The sequence below is a fragment of the Schistocerca piceifrons genome, chromosome 11 (genome assembly GCF_021461385.2).
Source record: "Schistocerca piceifrons isolate TAMUIC-IGC-003096 chromosome 11, iqSchPice1.1, whole genome shotgun sequence".
In the NCBI taxonomy this organism is placed as follows: domain Eukaryota; kingdom Metazoa; phylum Arthropoda; class Insecta; order Orthoptera; family Acrididae; genus Schistocerca; species Schistocerca piceifrons.
Window position 1 is genome coordinate 135,911,917 of NC_060148.1, and position 25,275 is coordinate 135,937,191.

Sequence of the window (25,275 nt, forward strand, 5' to 3'; positions counted from 1 at the left end):
GAAGAGAAGAAAAGAAAAGAAAAGGTTGAAAATCGAAAAATCCTATATGCCTTGCGGCAAACGGGACAGGGCATCGGCTACTACGTTTTATTTACCTTTAATGTAAATAATTTCGAAGCTGTATTCTTGGAGTGAAAGGCACCACCGGGTGAGCCGTGAATGAAGCAATTTGCATGATAACGAGAAAGAAAGGGCTTGGTGGTCTGTGTATATGCGAGTATGTTTACCCCAAAGAAAGAAGCGAAACTTACGGAATGCCCAAATAATGGCAAGAGCCTCCCGTTCCGTCACCGAGTACGACCTCTCGCACTCCGTGAGCGTGCGGCTCGCAAAACTTATCGGTTTGACGATTGTCTGGCGTTACCAGGCTATCTGTCCTGTCACGGTCGCCAGTTGTAGTGGTTAATACAAAAGAAGAAAAAGAAGAGAGGAAAAGAAAAGGTTGAAAATCTGGGAAGAAATGGTGAATAAAAAGGGGGTTTTAAAATCGTAAATGACCGTGAAAAAGGGAAAGAATGAAATGCAAATCGGACTTCGTATAAGAGAAAAAAGCTATCGGACTTCGTGATTCGGAAAAGCTATTGTTGGGTAGGTCCCTGTGGCGTTTTTGAGCAAAAGTTCAACAAATTTCTACTACAAAAATTATTGCAAAAGAACAGAGAATAACAAAATGTAACTGACAGGGGAAAATGGCATAGATAAGAGTTCATCTTTTAACATGTTAACATGTCATCTTTCGAGCGGCTTCCAGGTCTGCAAAAATCTCCTACTTTATTTCTGCCTGAAAAGTCTGCTCCGAAATCTTGCAATCGTCCAGGAATCACTGATTGATGCCGATTAAAATCATCTTGATACTGAATGCAATTTAATTTACTTTGCTACTTCCATCCTCCGAATTTCATAACTGCCTCAATAAGACAACACATTTAAAATCAGATCAAGACTAGCTAATAAGTTTTTTACGTCTGCATTAAGCTTCTGCGCTCTAGAGACAATAGACGGATAGAAAACAAAAAAAGAGTTACAATTTTAGTATTTTTTCAGCCGGCGAGCGCTCATACCGCTGCGACGGTATAATTTATTTCTGAGAGAACGAGTGTAGCGCGGCGAAATTCAAAGTCCCGCTACAGTTACGTGGGCAAGACAAGGACATTTAGAAGCTGGAGTCTCATTATGTTAAATGTTCATCCATGTGGATAAATGTCCGTGACTTCTGTTCCTTTTGGTGCCTATTTTCCATCATGAAACAATAAAAAAATCGTGGTTAAGTAATGCTTAACACTAAGCTTACACCACTAATAGGGCAAGGGATAAGGATGTGAGCATCAGATTTACAAACGTAGCGTCAGTACTCGCTCACTTCATTTATACATTGTTCAGTAATATCTTATTTCCGCTCCGAAATCACTATACCAGCCGACCGTTGTGGCCGAGCGGTTCTAGGCGCTTCAGAGCGGAGCAGCCCGAATTCTGCCTCCGGCATGGATGAGGTTAGTTAGGTTTAAATGGTTCTAAGTCTAGGGGACTGATAACCTCATATGTTAAGTCCCATGCACCTTCCGCCGGCCACTGGCGACAATATCGATGTACTGTGGAGACCCCACGCCCCACGTGTTGAGCAATTCGGCGGTACGTCCACCCGGCCTCCCGCATGCCCACTATACGCCCTCGCTCGAAGTCCGTCAACTGCACATACGGTTCACATCCACGCTGTCGCGGCATGCTACCAGTGTTAAAGACTGCGATGGAGCTCCGTATGCCACGGCAAACTGGCTGACACTGACGGCGGCGGTGCACAAATGCTGCGCAGCTAGCGCCATTCGGCTGCCAACACCGCGGTTCCTGGTGTGTCCGCTGTGCCGTGCGTGTGATCATTGCTTGTACAGCCCTCTCGCCGTGTCCGGAGCAAGTATGGTGGGTCTGACACACCGGTGTCAGTGTGTTCTTTTTTCCATTTCCAGGAGTGTAATTAAGCTGGGCGTGCCAAGGGACAAATGACTGATAAATTCTTTGAATGTCTCCGTCAGGGTCACGTCGTACATTGCCTTGTTTTTTTTCTTACCGCTCAGTCCACGTGGTTCATTATCTCACTTGCCGCTGGAGTTTCTTTTATCATCCGCACGTCTGTATCTGTCGTTACATGCGGTGGTTACGAATAATTATTCTCTCTCCATCGTGTCGCGCCGTCTGTTCCTTCGTCTTACATCCTACAAAATTCATCATGTAGAATGTCTGAAGTTGGCTCAACGGCTACGTCTTTCCTTTGTATTCAAATAAAACCTGAATATAAATCGTCATCCGGGGCCAGCAGTCGCGTAGGACTTCATCTTCTTAATAACAAGCTCAAAACTAATTCCGTAATTTCTCCTGTAAATGTGGTCGGCGACTTTCCTTAGTAATTTTCTTTTCTTCTTTCCTGTTTTCTGTGCGGCAGTGTCTTTTGGATTCATTCTTCTTCTTGTCTTTCAGCGGTCTTTTTGTAGATGTGATCGGCAAAATCTTCCTCAATGGTCATTATTATTTTCTTGGCTCGATGCATACTTCTTAATGTACTAATGGTGGTATAGACCCTTTATTCTTCCAGACAGGGGATCGAATATGAGATAGCAACCATTGTGTCGTTTGGGCAAAATTATGTTCGTACCCTCGTAAAAGTACCTCCAATTTTTATTTAGACGGTACAGTAATGAAGGTTTGCAATGCGTCCGCACTAGTACTTTTTGGTTAAGTTTGTAGTCTACCACTTCCAGTTCTTCTTATCGTGTGCTCTCTTTCTGATATTCACATGAACAGTATGTGAAATCATGGCCTGTCTGAGTTTTACATCGAGTTCTTCTTCATCACTCTGAAGTTTAGTTATAGGATCGATCCACTCGTTGCGTTCCCTTTGATTCGACATTAGTTCTGGTGGCGTGTAACCGGTTGACATGTGGGGCCATTTGTTGACTATCTGCTCCAACGGGGTTACAAATTCCACCCATTTTGTTAGGCGTGTCGAAATTTGTGAGCGGATGAATCGGTTGAATTCCTTAAATACGCGTTCTGTCAAGTTTGACTGTGGTCTGAATTTCGAAATCAAAATTTTCTTGATGTTGTTCTTTGCGAGTAAACCTCTCCATTGTTTGCCGATAAAGTTCAAGGCATTTTCTGGAAGTATGGCCTCCGGTTTGCCGAAACGTGGGAAGTAATCCTGCTGTATTCTTCTTATAGTCGGCTGCGCATCCGACGACTTCGTCGCGTAGGTATACGTTTTGTAAACAGGTCTAGAAGTGCCACAAGCTATTTCGCACCTATTCTTACTGTCGGGAGTCGTTCTTCGAGATCTATACTCACTACGTGCCCTGGTTTCTGGGTTAATGGGGGGTTTAATGGCAAAGCATTAGACAGATGAAATGGCTTGGCTTTCTGGCATTCTAGACAACTTTTTAGGAGTTTGTGTACCGTTTTTTGATGGATATTACGAACGTAGCAAAACATCGATATTTCCTCCTTGCATTTTATTGGTTAGAAGTGTCCCCAAGACAGGTGGGTATACCATAACTAATAATCCACATAGGCATGGGGTATGCATACGCACCTTCTTCCGGTTTTTGTTGTCCGATGAACTAATACTACTTCAAGTAATTTGTAACATTTCGCTAACTGGTGTTGAGGTCCAAATGGTTCAAATGGCTCTGAGCACTATGGGACTTAACATCTGAGGTCATAAGTCCCCTAGAACTTAGAACTACTTAAACCTAACCAACCTAAGGACATCACACACATCCATGCCCGAGGCGGGATTCGAACCTGCAACCGTAAAGGTCGCGCGATTCCAGTCTGAAGCGCCTAGAACCGCTCTGCCACTACGGCCGGCTAACCGGTGTTGAGGATTTATCTTAAATATTCCCTTTACTTTATTCCATTTTCTATCGGCGTCATGCAAGGTCTTCATTTGTCTGCACAGCTGTAGGTAGTAGTCTCAGTGAATCGGGTCTTCCATTAACGATATCTGTCCGTTCTGTAATTTTCTCTCAAATTCACAATTTTCGGGCATTCCCTCCGGCATGCGTGATAGGCCATCGGCTATGACGTTGTTGGAATAAACTTTTATTTTTCGACCATAAATATAATAACTGAATCTCCGAAACGCCCATACGACGGTTAAACCTTCCAATTCCATTACTCAGTAGTTTCGCTCACACTCCGTCAATACGCGACTCGCGAAACTGATAATTCTGCTTTTCTTCTCTCCGTTTACTTATTCTTCTTGGAAGAGACAAGCACCTAGACCCTTAATTGAAGCGTCGCAAGATATGCAGAAGTCTTCATCTAAATTTGGATGGTTCAACATATCACTAGAGAGTAATGCTTCTTTTATCTCCTTGAAAGCTCGTTTACACTCTTCCGTCCAATTCCACGGAACGTTCTTTTTCAACAGGTTGTGTAATGACGGGTGGTTAAGGCATGGTCCGTATACAAAACGCCGAAAGAATGACACTATTCCAATGAACCCTTTAAGCTGACGTTTCTTGGTGGGCGTAGGAAAGTTTTCTATAGCTGAAAGTTTCTTGGGATCCGGTCGAATTCCTTCTGAAGATGACACGTGGCCTAAGAATTTGATGTCTTGTTTCCCGAATTTTAACTTCCTGAGGTTGGCAGTAACTCCGTTCTCCGTGAACCTTCTGAACACTTTCTCGATCAGCTGGATGTGGTTTTCCCATTAAGTGGTGGCAATTAGCAAGTCATCTAAAGTCGTCTAAAATTTCTGGTCCCAGAACGTAATCCAAAGCCGCAATAAAAATTCCAGAACTGACATTCAAACCAAACGGAACTACTTTGAACTGATACGACCGGCCGGCGAAAATAAATGCTGTATACTTCCTCGATTGTTGTGACAGCCAGACCTGACAGTAGCTACGTCTTGGGTCAAAACTAGACAGATAGCTTAAACCTCTAAATTTCTGGAATTGCTCTTCGAGCGGTTAAGGCCTCTTGCAAACCGGTGATATTATTTTATTAATGTTGCTAGCGTCCAGTACCAACCTTACGCTGACATCTTCCTTCATAACAAAAAAATGGTTCAAATGGCTCTGAGCACTATGGGACTTAACATCTATGGTCATCAGTCCCCTAGAACTTAGAACTACTTAAACCTAACTAACCTAAGGACAGCACACAACACCCAGCCATCACGAGGCAGAGAAAATCCCTGACCCCGCCGGGAATCGAACCCGGGAACCCGGGCGTGGGAAGCGAGAACGCTACCGCACGACCACGAGATGCGGGCTCCTTCATAACAGGAACTAAGGAGTTGCAATAGGGTGAATCAAAGTTTTCGATAATGTTACACTTGATCATTTATCTTATCCCGTCTCTATCGACTGCCTTCTTGGATTGCCAAACCGCATAGGTGGTTCAAATAGTTCACATGGCTCTGAGCACTATAAGACTTAACATCTGAGGTCATCAGTCCCCTAGAACTTAGAACTACTTAAACCTAACTAACCTAAGGACATGACACACATCCATGCCCGAGGAAGGAGTCGAACCTGCGACCGTAGCGGTCGCGCGGTTCCAGACTGAAGGGCCTAGAACCGCTCGGCCACACTGGCCGGGGCATAGGTGGTCTTGCAGTACGTGCCTTGGGGAATGATGATGTCGAACTCGAAGCCTCTTATAATCCCTGGCTTGGTAGAAAATACGGGTTAGTATCTCATTAAAAGATGGAATAAATCCTGCTGCTGGGCGTCTGTTAGTTCACGTGATTCCATGGGTTTGCGAATTATTTCTTCTTGAGCCGGTATTTGCTCGTATTCGTCACAATCAGCAACGTGTTGGCTGAAATGCAACAGGTGATCGCTGCGTGCTTTACCCCTCCGGTACAGTTGGTGCATCAAGACATGGCATTGTCGATCCGCTACTCTTATCTTGTCACGCAAAAGTTGAACCGTAATTGCTGTCTCGTTAGCTGTCAGCTTGCATGTACCGTTATAGGCTGGCTCTGAGCACTATGGGACTTAACATCTATGTTCATCAGTCCCCTAGAACTTAGAACTACTTAAACCAAACTAACCTAAGGACAGCACACAACACCCAGTCATCACGAGGCAGAGAAAATCCCTGACCCCGCGGGGAATCGAACCAGGGTACCCGTGTACCGTTATAAATACCAATTACTGCTCTTGTCTTGCGGAGAAACTCCACACCGAGTATGCAAGGAATGGATAGATTTTTCACGACTAAGCACACACATGCAATTGTCATTGATTCTGTTCGGACTGATTTACTCTTTGAATCATGGAACCGACAGCACTGGTAACTGTACAGTCTTGAACCGGTAAAGTGGGTACTTTGATTATGGCAGATACTTTTCTGAAAACACACAACGACATTGCATTCACGTTTGTACCTGTATCTACAATTGTTATGATGGGTAAATGAGCGATATATAGATCTGCGCAGAAGCTTGTACTCGGTCCTGCCATACGTCTTCTGTTGGTTTAGTCACCTTTTCTCCTATTAATTGTTCACGTATATCTGAGTTCTGCGTATGAGACTTATTAACTCCGACATGAAGTCGCCCCTGCGCATTCAGCAGCCAACCCACGGAGGCCTGGACCAGCTGCTTCCGGTTTTCCGCTTCCCTTTGTGCTGAGCTGCTACCGTTTGACGTAGCGCTCGTGCTATTGTCTTCTGTTATCGTCACGGTAGAGCTTGAATACCATGCTACCGTTGGTACGAATCCCGGCTGGTTGCAAAAATTGTAGTTCGGCGGCGGCCTGATTTAGGTGTAGAATATGGTCGGACTGGATGCTCCACGCGGCTTCTGATTTTGTTTAAACTGCTGCTGATATTTTACATTCGTTGCTCGCTGTGGTGGTGCATTTTGTTGGTATTGCGTGACTTGGTTCTGCTGCTGAGAACTGCTCTGATTTCGCGACCCATTTTGGTAGCCTTCATCGTTTTGTTTCCCTGTAGTTGTTACGTTGGTAACCGTTGCCGTATCAACTTCGTTTATAGCCATTGCCATGGTTTTTCGGATTGTCATTATAAATGGGATCGTACATTACGGAGGGACATTCCCGTAAGTTTGAAAAAACGTATCAATTATTATCTGAGAAATGAAGGTGATCAATATATTGCTGCATCAAAAAATTCATAAATTTCACTGTTATTTTAATAAACATTGAAACGTTTCACACACACAATGCTAAAAAAAAGCCTTATAAATTAACTCTTTACGCCTTAGTCAGTTCAGATTCCATATAAAGAGGAAAATTACCTGTCGGATCAAACTACAATTACAATGTTAACAGCAACTATTTGAATGAAGCACGATATTCAGGTCCATCACTGGACACTGTCGTCCTAGCTGTCGCTGATCGTTAAATGCCACAGCTGGAAAGATATGGAATACACTCCTGGAAATGGAAAAAAGAACACATTGACACCTGTGTGTCAGACCCACCATACTTGCTCCGGACACTGCGAGAGTGCTGTACAAGCAATGATCACACGCACGGCACAGCGGGCACACCAGGAACCGCGGTGTTGGCCGTCGAATGGCGCTAGCTGCGCAGCATTTGTGCACCGCCGCCGTCAGTGTCAGCCAGTTTGCCGTGGCATACGGAGCTCCATCGCAGTCTAAAGACACTGGTAGCATGCCGCGACAGCGTGGACGTGAACCGTATGTGCAGTTGACGGACTTTGAGCGAGGGCGTATAGTGGGCATGCGGGAGGCCGGGTGGACGTACCGCCGAATTGCTCAACACGTGGGGCGTGAGGTCTCCACAGTACATCGATGTTGTCGCCAGCGGTCGGCGGAAGGTGCACGTGCCCGTCGACCTGGGACCGGACCGCAGCGACGCACGGATGCACGCCAAGACCGTAGGATCCTACGCAGTGCCGTAGGGGACCGCACCGCCACTTCCCAGCAAATTAGGGACACTGTTGCTCCTGGGGTATCGGCGAGGACCATTCGCAACCGTCTCCATGAAGCTGGGCTACGGTCCCGCACACCGTTAGGCCGTCTTCCGCTCACGCCCCAACATCGTGCAGCCCGCCTCCAGTGGTGTCGCGACAGACGTGAATGGAGGGACGAATGGAGACGTGTCGTCTTCAGCGATGAGAGTCGCTTCTGCCTTGGTGCCAATGATGGTCGTATGCGTGTTTGGCGCCGTGCAGGTGAGCGCCACAATCAGGACTGCATATGACCGAGGCACACAGGGCCAACACCCGGCATCATGGTGTGGGGAGCGATCTCCTACACTGGCCGTACACCACTGGTGTTCGTCGAGGGGGCACTGAATAGTGCACGGTACATCCAAACCGTCATCGAACCCATCGTTCTACCATTCCTAGAGCGGCAAGGGAACTTGCTGTTCCAACAGGACAATGCACGTCCGCATGTATCCCGTGCCACCCAACGTGCTCTAGAAGGTGTAAGTCAACTACCCTGGCCAGCAAGATCTCCGGATCTGTCCCCCATTGAGCATGTTTGGGACTGGATGAAGCGTCGTCTCACGCGGTCTGCACGTCCAGCACGAACGCTGGTCCAACTGAGGCGCCAGGTGGAAAAGGCATGACAAGCCGTTCCACAGGACTACATCCAGAATCTCTACGATCGTCTCCATGGGAGAATAGCAGCCTGCATTGCTGCGAAAGGTGGATATACACTGTACTAGTGCCGACATTGTGCATGCTCTGTTGCCTGTGTCTATGTGCCTGTGGTTCTGTCAGTGTGACCATGTGATGTATCTGACCCCAGGAATGTGTCAATAAAGTTTCCCCTTCCTGGGACAATGAATTCACGGTGTTCTTATTTCACTTTCCAGGAGTGTATGTTTGTTTATAGCTTAAATTATTTATTTAGCCTGTATATCGTCAGAAATTATGTGGACTATATCATAAATTACATTTGAAACTGTAGTGGAATTTGGATGTGCTCATTGAGGAATTAACTTATTTTTGGCTGGAAACATTGAACGGAATCAATCCAGTGTGTTCTTTAGCTTCACCTTGGGCAGTCACAATTAGAGTGACGAAGTTTCGGCCGTAGTGTGTTAAGCCAGCTTAAACAGTGCGTGCGTGTGTTTAGTTGTTAAAAGAGTCGCGTTTAAAAAAAAAAAAAAAAACAATGAAACGGACAAGACAGAAATCCCTTCTGGTTTTTTTCTAAAAAAGAGACACAGAATTCTGATGCACTTGTTTCGAAAGATAGTTGAATGTCACCACATGATGCTGAATCTCAGCATGAAGAAGCGGGCCCATCCAGGAAAACTGAGGAAGAAACAAAGAAGGGTGAGTCTCCTATTTACCATTATAAAAAGGGTTATATGATTTTGAGCCACAGTTTTGCAAAAATTAAGAATAACCTTCTGGTTTAACATTTCATTACAAGTGAACAACTGGACCTATCGCAAAATACGTTATACCAATTTTTTCTAGTTTAATTCTGCGTTAGGCTATTATATGAGAGAATTTGGTTATAATGTTTAATAACTATATTCCACTTATATTTATAATAACAATTGCCTGGATTATGGGCGTTTTCCCTAGGAACTACACACTTCAAAACTCTTGAAACGTGTTAGTGTCATCTTAATGAAATTTCATGTGGTTACAGGCACATGTATTGGCAGAGTAAATCTCAAATTAAGAAATTATTCAATCACTTATTGAAAGTTTCTTCTAATTTTCCTAAAATAAGTTTTCCATGAACAATATAAACATAGAAAGTGTGTGATTGTTTTGGAGCTCTCTTTTTGTGGTATCTAATCTTGAAACTACGATCACTGAGACTGTACAGTGTGATATAATTTTATGAAGTTTAATAATGAATAATAGTTACAACTTTGTCCATGTTGTAGTAGCTTTTTTGCCAGCAAAAATGGTGGACTGTTCATTGGCTGAAAAGTAAATGTGACAAACAGTGGCGAATAAAACAATTTTGCACCCCTGGCGGTGCAACTAGATTGTGAAGAAATTATTAGTAAGTTAGCAGCAAGACGTAAAAGTCTAAATATAATACTTTAAATTAAAGTAATTAATGTTTATTTTTAAATTTACTTACGGCCTGAAGTTACAGCGAAATGCTTAATATAAATGATTAATAATGATATTCAAAAATATATAATTACCTCCAATGTTAGCTTAGAATTAGTTGCTTTTTCATAAATAAATACCTCAACAGCTACAACACATATGTTTTATTTAAAGACGCTTGCATCAATTAATGTTTCTCTGCAGTTATACCCGCATGTAATATAGATGCTAACGTATTTGTGGGTTTTTAAATTTCTACTTGATTGACCATTGGCTTTAACAGCAAAATCTTTTTATGTGGTGGGGCGAAGACAGGTTTAGCTTCTTAAATGATAGTAGTCTTACAACCCCCCCCCCTCCATGCAAAAGCTGTAGGTACGTTCCTGTCTCAGTACATTGTGAGGTGCATCAGGGACAGGGAGCTCGCTACTTGAAATTTACTGCAAGTCCAATGTGACTCACGATTCCAGATAAGGGCTTCTTTTAGTCAGTGTATATTGAATTATTTTGTGGGTTTCAGGCACTTAATTCCCAGAATACAGCACAGTATCACTGAAAAAGAAATCTGTGAACTGTTATTAGACGAAAATTATTCAGATACAGAATCTTTAAGGGATTTTGAACCTTGCGATTAAGAGAACATAAGTGATGACGACATAAGTGACGATGAAAATACACAACAAGAAATTTGTTCTGATTCAAGTAATCCATCGTCTGGTGGTTTAGTAGAGAGAGTTAGTTGGCTCTCAAGTAGTTCATATTTTTGACGTAAAAATCGATTAAAGTGGTCTATTCATCCACCAGCTAGGTCCAGACTCAGAAGCCACACCATCATCACTCACTTGCCTCGTCTCATCGATACAGTTCGTCAAAAACGGAGCATGTCACCAATTCAGTTATGGCTTTTGCTGATATCAGATGAAATAATCGCACATATTTGCACTCACACTAATCGTAAAATAACAGAATATTCAGAAAAGTATTAAAATAATGCTACTTACACTAACCATGTGAGTATTACGGAAATGAAAGCATCCTTTGGTTTGTTACTATTATCAAGTGTATTGAAATCTGGCCATGAAGACATACAGAGTTTATGGGCAAGTGATGTAACAAGCCAAGATATATTCAGAATAACGATGTCAGTAAAGAGATTTATGTTCCTGTTATCTGCTTTGAGAGTTCAATATGTGAATTTCTGGGAAGAAAGACGAGCTAATGAACGCGCTACTCTCACTCAGAAATATTTGGAGATTTCATTCTAAACTGCCAAAAAAAAAAAAAAAAAAGAAATAGCTGCTCAGAATATTTGACAGTTGATGAACTGCTTCGCCCTTTTAGAGGGAAATGTTTTCTCGAGCTTTATATGAACTCGAAGTCTGCTAAATATGGCAGCAAGATTAAGTGCCTTTGCGACGCTAAAACACACTGTCTATACAATGCTTTTATCTATACAGGCTAAGCAATTACTTATAAAAGAAGCTAACTTTCCTTTCCAATACAGAATGTACTGCAGCTTGCAAAACCTTTATTTGGAAGAAATAGAAATATAACTGCCGACAATGGGTTTTCTCCTGTGGAGCTTGTTGACAAACTGATTGAAAATGGTATGACCTTCATTGGAACGATGAACAAAATTAAAAGGGATATATCACCAGAATTTTTATCCAATAAACAACGGGTAGTAGGATCTGCGTTATTTGGTTTCATGAAGGATAATACATTGACATCTTATGTCCAGAAAAAGGATCGAAGCGCAGTGGTGATCTCATCAATGCACCATGACAATTCAGTCAATGAATATAGTGGAAAACCTGAGATAATTGAATTTTACAAGAGAATGAAAGGTGGTGTTGATACATGAGATCAGAAATTCGCCAATTATTTAGTCCTAGAAAAACATTGAATATTGCGATTGAAAGTGGATTCGTGTTATGGAAGGCATCAAATGGTGTAAATCGTATGAAAAGTAATGATTACATAAAAGAATTTGGACTAAATTTGATGAGGCCCTTTATCACAGGAAGAAAGATTATTCATGTTAAGTAGATTTGAGAGCAGGATAGATAATTTCCTAGGGGCAGCTAATGAGCCACAAAATGACCAATGACCAGAAAATTCACCTTGTAATCAATGTGGATCACGAAAAAGAGGAAAACGTTATTTATGTGGTCCTAAAACTGACAGCAAACAATCACAAAAATGCGACACTTGTTTTAAATTCATCTGTAAACGGCATACAGGAAAAGCGGTGTTGTGTACAAAGTGCTGTTCCTTGTTCAGGTACTGATATAGATAACATTTGGACACCTCCGTGTTTCGTTTTCATTATTTTTGTTTATGACTGGTGGCATGTAGAGTCGTTATTTATGTTAAGCGGAGGTTATGAGAACCCCATAGTATATCTAGGTTTTTTTATGTAAGCAATCATGTAGCAATCCAAAGTAATATACTAAAATTTCTTGTAAAATATGAAACATAGGACTTAAAGTTAAACAAATAACACAATGTAAAATTTTTACTCAATAAAAGTTTATTTATATTTTAAATAAAATTTATTTTAATACAATCATTATGCGTTTACATATGAATTATATCTTTTATGGGGATTGTGTTGAATTTTTATTCAAGGGTCCATCTGGACCAGCGATTATAGTTATGTTCGTTAAACTATCGCTTCCAGTTAAGGGTTAACATCCATGCATTCTAATAATCAAAATCCAAACATTCGATTCACGCCAAACCTCTATAATGAGGTGCTGGTTTTGATGGACGACATATGCTTATCAGTCCCTAACAAACTATTGAGAATGGCTGCCCCGAATCAAGCCTCAAACAACGTTTTCGTCCACAATAAGCAATGGGAAATACTCTATGACGTTGACTAATTGGGCACATCTGCTCAAACGAATCTTCTGGGATTGGTTCCAGAACAACATATAGGCTATAACACAACCATACATACAATTACAAGTCAATGTCGTTGATAGTATATCCTACATGCCCCAGGAGGCAAAATCAGAACGTTGTCCGTTTCATTTACTTAGAAAACATATGGTGGGAATGAAGTAGTACCCTTGCAGCTGCATCATCTGGAACTGCAGCAACTCTTTTCGATAGTGGCCAATCATTGCTTTCAGCAACTAAATTACTGTCGCCTGTTCAATCACTGCGATATCTCTATCCAGTACCCACAAAACTACTCTAATGGGTACAGAACTCCAATCACGTCAGTTCATTATGAGGGACGAATGCACTACAGAGCAAAAAAGAGTTCATCGTACTCTCAGAGTAGAGAGATAATGAAGAGCACTTTGGTGGCCCACTCGTCTTCTTGCCTGCTGCTTCTTGACGAAGCTCTTTCAGCTGTACCTCATTCAGAAGCCGTTGATGAAGTGAAAGTACTTCCCAAATTACCGGTATTATAGAAATATGTGCAAAACTGGAGACGAATATCAGCGAGAAACAGCTACATGATGCATTTGCTGAACGTTATGCAACACATTTGTTCTATATTTGGAATGGAAGATTGACAACCAATAAATCAACACAAAGCATCACATTGGCAACGAACTTCCGTAAAGCCACAGCAATCACATACAAAAGATGCTAAAATTTTTCAAAATATCCCACTGAATTACAAAAATTGTGAGAGATGGGCGATGCAGTTCTTTCTACACAACTACTCCTTTAGAGGTATTTCTTATTATTAGTTGGATGAAGTAGTTCAAATGAGCAAAAAACAAGAGCAGTACTAAAAACCCACAAACTAATAATTAGAAAAAATGCGTTCAGTTGTGTGTGAATTCCTAAGGGACCAAACTAAGGTCATCGGTCCCTAGACTTACACACTACTTAAACTAACTTATGCTATGTTCAACACACACATCATGCCCGAGGGAGGACTCGAACCTCCAGCGAGACAGGCCACGCAGTCCGTGACATGGCGCCTAACCCTCGCGGCCACTCCGCGCCGCAATAATTAGAATGTAAAATTTAATAATTTCATTGCCTACAAAACTGATGCTTGTGGACACGCCAGGAGCCTCACCTGTGTGGAGTCCAGTCACTTGTTGCAAGGTTTTTCAGGTAAAGTCACCTCGGCGCCTGCGTGTCAATTGGGATGAAATGATGTTGAAGTCAACGCAACGCCCAGTCCCTGAGCGGAGAAAATGTCAGCTATGCCTCACTGACCACTTTTTTTTTACCATGTTTCTAACATTCTTGACTATACCTAGCGACACAAAGGAAAAGAAGAAGTTAATGCCATCGCCACTCTTATCATAAATGAAGGCCCCCCTCCAAAAAAAAAAAAAAAAAAAGATCTCCTCAACTTCATATGTAGCCCCAGTTAATAAGACACCATTAACGTTTACCAAAGGGGAAAGGAGGATACAACGGAGGTCTTTTTTAATTGTGTTTTTAAGCCATTTCCGCTGCACCAGCACATCTCCACAAAGACTGGCAATAGCCTTCAGCACCATCGGGAGAGAATCTGGGTAGTAGGGATGCGTTAGTAATTCACTGACGCACATCTTTTCACAAGTGTGTATGAATATCTGTTCTGGGGATAGATTCTGTAAAACGGAGGAAAGGAAGGTATGTCGCTGTTCCTAGCATGTATGATCCATTTGCGAAGGTGGTTACAGAAACCACCCTTGAGAATGTTCGATAAATATTGTTGGTTCTTAGAATTCTTGACAACTGCACAATGACAGTCATTAACGTACTGCCACAAATCGAGGGACCACCACCAAACAGGTGGTAGGCAGCATGTCCGCTAATCCAAGCTCCTGATTGAGTCTTAGTCCACAGGAAACAGTTCATGCCTGGGAAGAGAAGCTTTGGGACTATAGTGATGTCAGGAGTCATGTGTGAGATGAATGCCCGCATCTGCTCGACCAACGGCCAAACATCATTCAGCTCGCCTTCACAGATACCGTTGTAGGCCACATGTGGTATGTAATGGCGATGCTGTGAGGTGTATCCTGCATTGAAGCGACTTTAATATCTGCTTTCCATTAACCATCGTGTATCAGGTGGATTGGACATCTGACGCAGTAGTCAGGGCCTGCACTTCCCTCCATACAACATTCCACGAGAAAAGGGGCTGTTTTTCCTCAATCACATTCAGCAGAAGCTGCAATTGCAGTGAGACATACACTACCTTGGCCGTCAGTAGACGTGGAGGGATAAGCGGGGTCCAGATTTAGTTGCATTTATGAAAGAAATAGTTCCAGCAGGAGAAGGCCGTTGGGACGTTTGTCAGCGGCGCTGGGGCAACGACAGAGACTAGTCAATAGGCTAATCAGACAAGTCGAAATTCGTTGCCACATCTTGACATCCAAGAATTTAAAGAGGACAGTTGTTTGATGTTGGAGATGACAAATACTGAGGCTTCCTTTGCGCTTCACGAGGGTGGGGGACTCATAGCGGACCTTAAACAACATGCCAGCTTGGCTAACACGTGTCTGTCTATTGACGGCGGGATGTGAAAAGTCTGGGCCATGTACAGGATTTGCGATGCAAGACAAACGTTTGCATACTGCGTCCATTGTAGATGTGCCGGGTTCAGAGTCAATGGTAAAGGAGCTCTCCCAGGATCCAGCATAATAAGCGCCTATTGTTAAGGGCGACAAATCGCTCCAAGTTGGCAGTAAAAATCAATGTCTAGACATGTTATCACGTAACGGACCCGCAGCAGAGTAATGCATTCAGCAGACAGCCCACGTCCTATAGACAACGCGTGAGATTTGCAAATGTTAATGACACTGCCTGAAGCAATTCCCTAGTACTCCACCCACTTCAGTGCTGCTTGAACATCGTTTCTATTACGCAGGACAAGGACCAAGTCGCCCACAGGCTCACTGAGGAGTTGATGGAGGCCGCAAAGTAACGGTTCCAGGGCGAGAACGTACAGGACTTTGGAAAAAACATCTACCTCATCAATCCTTATACCAGGATGGACACCATAAGTCGACCATCATATAGGATCCAAGGTGTGAACCTCAGCTGTCTGGGAATTCCATATTTGGCTTCACTGCTGCCAGATAAGAGCGATGAACCCTTTCCAAGGCCTAGCTGAAATCAAGGGAAGCGAAGACTCCCATCAGACACAGTGTCTGCCTAAGCACAGTAATGTTACAGTACCGACATAAGGCAGTGCAGATGTTGTGACAGCCTCCTAAAGACGCCTGATTGTGGGAGACTACAAAGCAGGCAACGCTTCTCAGGTGTGGTGTAAAAAGTCAAGTGAAGATCTTCATGTCAGAATTCTGGAGCATCAGGGATCAATAGACACTGATGCTTCCCCTCTTCAAGGAAGCAGAGAGGGTGCCGGATTTCCATATTGCCTCCATGAGCTGTCGGCATTCAGGCAAATGGAGAGATACGTTAAGTTTCCAGGGATATCGTGAGGTGAAAGTGCCTATCTAGGCTGCATGGTCTGAAAAACCAATGGACCATGTTTCAGCTGCTCATATTCCCCAAACAATTGGGCTTGAGAGAGAGATGACGTGTATATGGATGGGAATTGCTGGTATGGTGTGTGAAACCCTCCCTGTCACCATGTACTTATTTCCACGTGTCAACAAATCGAAAGTTCGCCTCCAGTAGCTGAGTGGTCAGCGCGACAGAATGCCAGTACTAATGGCCTGGGTTCGATTCCCAGCTGGGTCGGAGAATTTCTCCTCTCAGGGACTGGGTGCTGTGTTGTCCTCATCATCATCATTTCATCCCTATCGACCCACAAGTCGCCAAAGTGGCGTCAAATCGAAAGACTTGCACCTGGCGAATGGTCTACCTGAGGGAGGCACTAGTCACACTACATTTACATTTTAATGAATCGTGGAGAGGGCTTCATATATGGTGTGTATTTGGCAGATGGTGTAGATGTTTACAGTTCTGAAGCCATGGAGAGTGAGCGCCATGCCGCTTCTGTCTAGGAGAAAAGTGAAATCTTTGGCAATCAAACCTTCACAGAGAAGGATGTCATGCCACAGCCAGTGTCAGATGCATGGAAATCATGAGTGGTGTATCTGAAAGAGCTGACGAAATACGTGACATAGATCTCCTGGAGGAGGGCTATGTCAGCACCTGCTGTGTTCTGTGAGCCTTGTAACATCGTCAATTTATGGCGCGCATTGATGTTACTGACATTGAGCATGGCCTGTATTATTCAGTCCCCATGCCCACCTGGAACGTTACGCACACTCTGTCAGTGGCTGTGCATGGTATACCAGCTGGGCATCTGTAGCACTGTCAGTCACTGTGTTGTAGCTCTACCCCATACCACCATCTGGACACTCCATTCGGTAGCACAAGGCAGTAGTGTGGTGTCATCCTCTACCTCATATTCCCAGAAGCTCATTACTATAGATGTTGTGTCATCTGCTGTGCATACAAGTGGAGTCGGTACCAAAAGAGTTATGCCAACTGGGATGCACGCAAAAAGGGTTGGCACGCCTGTGTCACTATGACATTAAGCAATCATGAGACAAGGTGTTAGAGGACTTGGTGTCATCAGACATTTGGTCATCATCAGGCACCATTTGTTAAAGGTAGTCATCCAATGGTCACAGTGCCATTTCTGGCGCTTCCATTGCAAACATGCTTTTCAGAGTTGTGGCAGCAATTGTCCATTGGCTCAATGACTGACAGAAGGAAGGCAGAAGTCGGTACAATACTAGCAGCCATTTCTGTGTTGTTGTCATCGGTGCTAGGCAGGAGAGTATCTCCTCCCGTTAACAGCTGCGGTTCCAGTGACGTGATAAGTGCCAGATCAGACTCTGCGATGGCAGTCATCGTTTGTAATGGATCATGTGAGTAGTGCTGAAGATCTGCAGTTCGTGCAGTGACCACAGCATCGATGACAGGATGGACAATCGACGTCACAATGTGGGCAGCGTCGTTGAGCGGTGTCTCTCCAAGCCAGAGCCTGGGGCAGTTTCTGCGGAATGTCCTTCATAGTTGCAACAAGCACAGGTACGTGGCTGCATGTCATATGTGACGATGACCCTGCATTCTCCTATAACCAGGTGTGTTTATTTATTTTACTTATGCATTTATTTTAGCTGGCAAGATTAGGGCCTTCAGGCCCTCTCTCACACCTAAACAGGTATACTCAGATTGAACGAATTTCAGTTTGTACAGAACATCATGGACATACCACGTGATATACAGTATTGATGTTAGAAAAAAAATAGAGATTATAATAGTAGTTCAAGGATAATTCTAACGATCAAAAAATAATTATAACAATCAAGAATAATAATAATAGTAATGCCTATGTATATGAAAGTAAACATATTTTTCTTTTATGAATGTCATTCTTATTCCTAGTTGGGAATCTTCTCGGTATGTTCTTGCAGCTTGGAGTTATTCACATCGAGCAGAGACATAAGACGATAGAATGGGGTGAAAGAGATATAAAAGAGGTAGCTTGGTTAGAGGAAGAGAAATAAAATGGTAAACTTCGAAGCTATTAGAGAGGAGAAAGAAAGAGATGAGAGGGGTACAACAATGGTGGCTATACCGTCCCTAATATGTAAGTTTTGAGTTCCCTCCTGAATATTGAATGGTTCTGGATAAGATGCAGATCACAGGAGAGCACGTTCCATAGTCGTATGGCTGAGATGGAGCATCACACGGAGAAAGATTTTGTGTTATGTAAGGGTACAGCTAAAATGCTAGACGTATCCGATCTGGTATTGCGGTTGTGGAATGACGATAGGTGTTTAATGTGGGATGATAAGTATTGGGGGTACCAGTGACTAAGAAATCGGTGAAGTAAGCACATCGTGCAGAGCTCGCGTACCATATGTGGGCGTATCCAATCTAGCTGGGAGTATGAAGGACTGATATGATCATACAACCGTATATTGCATACGTATCTAACGCAAGCATTCATCAATAGCTCGAGGCATCTCGAATTTTCACTATTTGTGCTGTGTTGAACTGCATCACGGTGGTATAGATTAGGCACGATTAGTGTTTGGACTAATTTTTGTTTAACGTGGGTTGGAAATATTTTTCTAAATTTTTGGATTGCATGTAGGGAGGAGAGCGATTCCCGGCAAGCTGTGACTGTTTGTTCTTCCCAGTTTAGGTGTACATCCAAGATTATTCCAAGGTCTTTTACTGTTTTTTGATAGGGTAGTTGGGTAACATTGAGGAGTATTTGAGTAACTGTTTCGCGAAAGTACCGGCTGATTATCTTTTAATGAGATGTAAGAATGACCTGGGATTTCTTGGGGTTTAGTTTCAGACCTAGATTCTGTGCCCATCAAGAAAAAGACCAAAGATCTGTGTTCATACTCGCTACTGCGTCAGCAATGTTCTTGGGGCGTGCACTTGTGTACAGTTGGATGTCGTCGGCATATAGACGGTAGTTGCAGGAGTAAATCACGGAAGTAATATCATTAATGTACAGTGAGATGAGTAGTGGACCAAGGACGGAGCCTTGGGGAAGTCCAGAGCGCACGTTTTTCCATGATGACTCCCCCGACCCATTGACTTATGTTTTTGAAGTAGCTGTCGAACTAGTGTATTGCGCTGTTTGAGAAATTCAGCTGTTTCATTTTAATTAGTAATATATCAAAGTCAACTGTATCAAAAGCCTTGCTAAAGTCAAGCAGTGTTAGGATGGTAGCTTCACGTCTGTCGATAGCATGTTTAATGTCATCAGCTACTTTGATTAATGCAGTTTCTGTACTATGATGCTTTTGGAATAATGGCACATGCTTCACTAATTCAAATTTCGGTTGACGGACACTGATGTGAACAGGATAGGTATCAAAGGTTTTCCATCTGTCGGCCTGGCTTGGAAGACGACATGACGATATGTGGTGGGACCTCAATTGGGAACTCAAAGACCCTAATTGAATGGAGGCTCCTCCATATCCGTCAGGGTCCTTAAACTTGACGTTTGGCACGTGGTGGATCTCAATGTCGGTACACAATTCTTCGGTGCGCATATTGACACCTTCAACGTTACCAGTAATAGAAAAGTGAATGTATAGTTACAACCTGTGGGTCCAGGCGAAGATCATCCCGTACAACTCATTTCCGAAAGGTCGTAGTCGTGCATATTCAACTTGAAATCTGATCCTGGTCGCCATCCGGCGTTCAGTGTGCGCCACGGCTCGCTCGTAACAGGGAGCAGTACACGGAGCCGCGGTGGGGAGTAAACAGAGAAATCGCGCGCATGCTCTCCACGACAGGCAGGACGCGAGCAGTCATCCGCGTGCCATGGCTATGCGAGCCGAACTATCACTCAGTCATGGAGGTGGGCTATGAAACTCAATGACCTTTAAAAACAAATCAGACTGCATATTTTTATGATTTTTTTACATGCAGTCTTTTTGGCACAATGGACTGGGCGTTTTCAGTTTTAACCTAGATATTTAGTTAGGAACGCAGCAAGTGGGAAGCACTAACAATGAAATTATTCTCCTTCTCGCCAAAGCGATTATCTGCAATCTAATTTTCTATCTGACAAGATCTAGAAATAGGAAAACTCGCTCTTATTAAGTCTTTCGCAAAAATTAATTCTTCACATGAGAAGGAAATATTTAGATACAAGTACTGTAGACTGAGGTGAACTAAGCCTACAAATGGAATGGCTTCTCTCTTCTACCCGACGCAGGTCGCACAGTTCGGAACTGGAGCCTGGACTTAAGTAAGAGGACATGTGACGGGACATCCTCCTCTAGCACTACTTTTCCATAACAGTACTTGTCGATACCAGTATTATTTTCGGAATCTTGGACCAGTCAATATAATCTCAGCTACCTTTCTGAAAACTTTCATATCATTTCAGACGTAGCATGTAATATTTCGAACTAAAATTTATGAAATGGAATTACTTTATAAAATATTTTAGTTCAGATATCATAATCGATAACTACTACTTCTGAATTTATAGTTAAAATAATTTTTTTTACAAACATTTGAAATTACGAGTTATTGTCACCCTTAAAATTTCTGTAATTAATTACGCAGTCCTGTACCGTTTTCTTTGTTGATTTCTGGATTCATTTATGAAACAATAATCGAAATTATTTATGTAAATAAATCTAGTAAGAATTCATCTGTTAACCAAAATTGTAAACCCTTTGGAATATTGCTATTCCTGCAGAGTGAGAGAGTCGTAAGCATGTCTGTGATCGGATGTACTTTTGTGCGAACATTTTAATTTCGGCTTTGTTAATGCGAAATATCAAAATTCTGTATGGTATACTACAATGTGATAAAATATATTTGTGTAAAAAACTTGCTGCAACCACAATCTTCCAATGTATTTGGTTTAAACCAAGTGCGAGGAGCTGATGTGACATTTATATCTTCAAAGAATCAGACCTCCAGAAAAGAAGAACTGCAGAAAACTAAAAATGACAAGCTAAGTAATCTAGAAAGTTAACAGTAATCTTCGCTCCTCTCAAATCATCATAGAAACTTTTGCCTCATGTTGACAACAGATGGAAGGAGGAAGGCGGAATGAGACTACAAACTGACAGAACGGTTTCAGTCTTCTAATCAGATGCAGTCCGCACATTCCACCATTAGGAGGTCAGAACGAAGGACATTTACTTCCTGGGAATCGGCTGTGCTCACTCTCAAGGGAGGAGAAATTCGTTCACACGGATTCTAACTTCCAATATGTAGGGGAAACCAGAAGTAAACGAACTACAGTTTACTAAGAGAAAAGCCACTTCAAACGGTTCCTTTCTCAGAACAGTTCATTTCAAGTACTTCGTTCGTGACCTACACATTCTTAAACATAGCTATTCATACGCATGTAAACCTAAAGTATCGGGCGAAGCGACTGTATATCTATACACTGGTACTGCAATAAATAAGAATGAAGTTCTTAAAAATTCAACTAAATTCCTAAATTCACTTCATTTGTCAGGCCTTTCGCTGGAAATTTGCTTGGCTGCTATTCTTCTTCGAATCACAAAGCCACCACGATTTTCCAATTGCATCACTTTTTTTGCAAAAAAAAAGATGATAATATCATTGAAACCACAATGTTAAATGCGGACATTGCAAGATAAGATATACTAATGCCTCAAAATCCAAGGATTGCAGCAGATATGCCATTCGAGTTGGAACGTTTGTTGTTTCCAGTTGCGGCTCACATTTTCAGAAACCAACAGCAAAGCACAGGAACTTTCGCTGCAAGGGTGATTACTAAATTAGGCTAACACATGCTTCCCACATGGCACATGTGTGGCCTGATGACACGTTTGAAAACCTTCTGATTTATTCGTGTCCGCGCCAAATGGAGAAACAAAAAATTCTGTGTTTCGAAAAATATTTCACTACACAGAACTTACATACAAACACTTCGTTCATTTGAATGACAATGGAACGCATGCACAGTACTCGGCACAATTTGAAAATCGAACCTTAAGTAATTAACATGGCTGAAATAAAAATAGTGCATTTGTCTGCTTATACCCAACACTAATTACGAAAGGAAGACAATTGACTGTGAACAGTGCTTTTAAAGAAGTACGTATGCGTTCATGGGAAGACATACGGCAAGAAAATTCACGATTAAGCCTGGTAAGTTATGTCTGGATATATGTACAAACATACATAACCACGGAAATGTTTCCCGTGTTGTTACAAATGTAACAGGAAAAGTCATACAGGCAATACGCAAAGAACGTGTATGTCTAGGTAAACAGTGAGATTTATGATGAGTCATCTACACTGGAGTGCCAAAGAAACTGGTATAGGCCTGTGTATTCAAATGCGGAGATATGTAAACAGGCAGAACATGGGGCTGCGGTCGGCAACGCCGGTATAAGACAACATCTGTCTGGGGTAGTTGTTGGATCGGTTATGCTGCTACAATGGCAGGTTATCAAGACGTAAGTGGGTTTCAACGTGGTGTTATAGTCGGCGCAGTTGCGATGGGACACAGCATCTCCGAGGTAGCGATGAAGTGGAGAATTTCCTGTACAACCATTTCGTTCAACGTAACAGACGTGCAACCCTTCCGCAAATTGCTGTAGATTTTAATTCTGGGCCATCAACAAGAGTCAGGCTGCAAACCAGTCAAGAAAAAATCATTGATAACGGATTTCGGAACCGAAGGCCTACTCGCGTACCCATGATGACAGCATGACAAAAGTCTTCGTGCCTCGCCTGGGTTGTAGATGATTCTAAACGTATTGCCTGGTTGGGCGAGTCTAGCTTCAAACTGTATCGAGTGGATGGATGTATGGAGACAACCTCAGGAATCCATGGACCCTGTATGTCAGCAGGAGATTGTTCAACTTGGTCGATGTTCTGTAATGGTGTGGGGCGTGTGCTGTTAGAGTGATATGGGACCCCTAATACGTCTGGGCACGCCTCTGACAGGTGATACGCACATAAGTTTCCTGTCTGATCACTTGCATCCATTCATGTCCATTGTACATTCCGACGGATTTTGGCAATTCCAGAACGACAATACGACACCACACGCGTCCAGAATTGCTACAGACTGCCTCCCGGAACACTCTTCTGAGTTTAGACACTTCCACTGGTCACCATACTCCCCAGACATGAACATTGTTGAGCATAAGTGAGATTCCTTGTAACCTGCTGCTCAGAAGAAATCTCCACCCCTTCGTACTCCTACGGATTTAGGGACAGCCGGACAGCCCTGCAGGATTCATAGTGTCAGTTCCCTCGACACTACTTCAGACATTAGTCGAGTCCATGCCACGTCGTGTTGCGTCACTTCAGCGTGCTTTCGGGGCCCTACACGAAATTTCTTTTGTTCTTCAGTGTGTTGTAGTGTTGATGCATTAATTTGTTCTGAAAGCGGTGCTGATATTCAAGACAATAAAAGCGCTTTAAAAGCTGTGAGCTATATGGGGAAGTTAACCTTGCATTACTGAGCCACTGTTTCAACAGGTGTCCAGTCTAGCTTACCAAATTCCCAACCATACTAACATTAATTATAATATTTTAGTAGTCATCTTACGATAACCAGCGATATATATATAAAAAGACAATTTAAATAAAAAGAAATAAATCAGTTTATATTTGGACATTTATTTTAACATTGATCATTGTTCCGTTAAAATTTTAGCATATTAAACTTGCTTCATAACTAAACTGGTGCCTTATTTAGGATTGTGAAAATGTGAGTCTGTGGTCTTACGGAACCCATCAAATATGGAGCCAAGATTGGGAGAATGCATACAACACTGCATTCATAAAATAACACCCAAAGAACGTTGAAACATATGCAAGAGGAAATTAACCAAAACCAACCGATTCAATTTTCACCCAAAGAATTTACGTTCGTAGCGCAATCCTGTCCATCATGAAATTACCTCACACTGGTATACTAAATTCATACTAACTCTCTGTGAAATCTTCCCGAAAAGAATAGCTGAGGGCTTCTTTGATGATTACACTACATGCTTCACGTGGTCAGCTTGGTTTACACAAAGAGTGTAACTCCCCAATAATTTTGATAATTAAAATAAATTACCTCGAAACACAAATTACAAAAGAAAAACCTCGAACAGGTTACTATCGTCTTACTATTAACCTGATAGGTCAAACAATTGTATAAGCACGTGGTACTGGTCTCACAAAGTACACCCCACGTGGGTTGAACATAAAGAACAGTCGCTATATTGAAAAATATTGTCAAGACGAGACGTTATAAACTCACGCACATTCGCATTTAAGATTGATGATCTTAGAGTTACGGATCATCCATACGTGGTTCCACTTTACTCACAAAGTAGTGACAAAGCAACTACTGCAAGATAGTCTGAACTTCACACTCGAATTACACTGCATTGCAATTTAAGACAACATTAGATAATTTAGACCTAAACCTGAAATAAAGGTGATTAAATTTTCAGTTAGGCTGAACTTAAGATATCCATTGTCCTACGGACTTAGCAGAGACGCGCTTAGCCAGAGATCTCACCACTTCAGACGGTCACCGCAGACAAACTGCCCTGGGCCCCTACCTAGGGTGCTTCCAGATACAAAACGGAAGTGACCAGAGAGGCAGCTTCCTATACCACCATGACAAGGGACGGACAGGACCATACTAAGAATAGAAACCTCTTTGCTTTTAGAAAGCGTAGCTACCTGTTCCGACGTTGGCCCTACTACCATCAAGCATGCAACTAGAAATACATTTGCTCATTCATCCTCTCACTCAGAAGGGGGATGACAGTATCTTATCATATACAGTATATAAAAGAAAGCGGATGTGGGTTC

The 25,275-nt window shown here is 42.6% G+C and overlaps 1 protein-coding gene across 1 annotated transcript in view; it reads left to right on the forward strand.

The window, feature by feature from the left end:
- Positions 1-25,275, forward strand: part of LOC124719805 (speckle-type POZ protein-like) — a 112,548-nt gene that overhangs the window by 48,087 nt on the left and 39,186 nt on the right. The window lies entirely within an intron of this gene.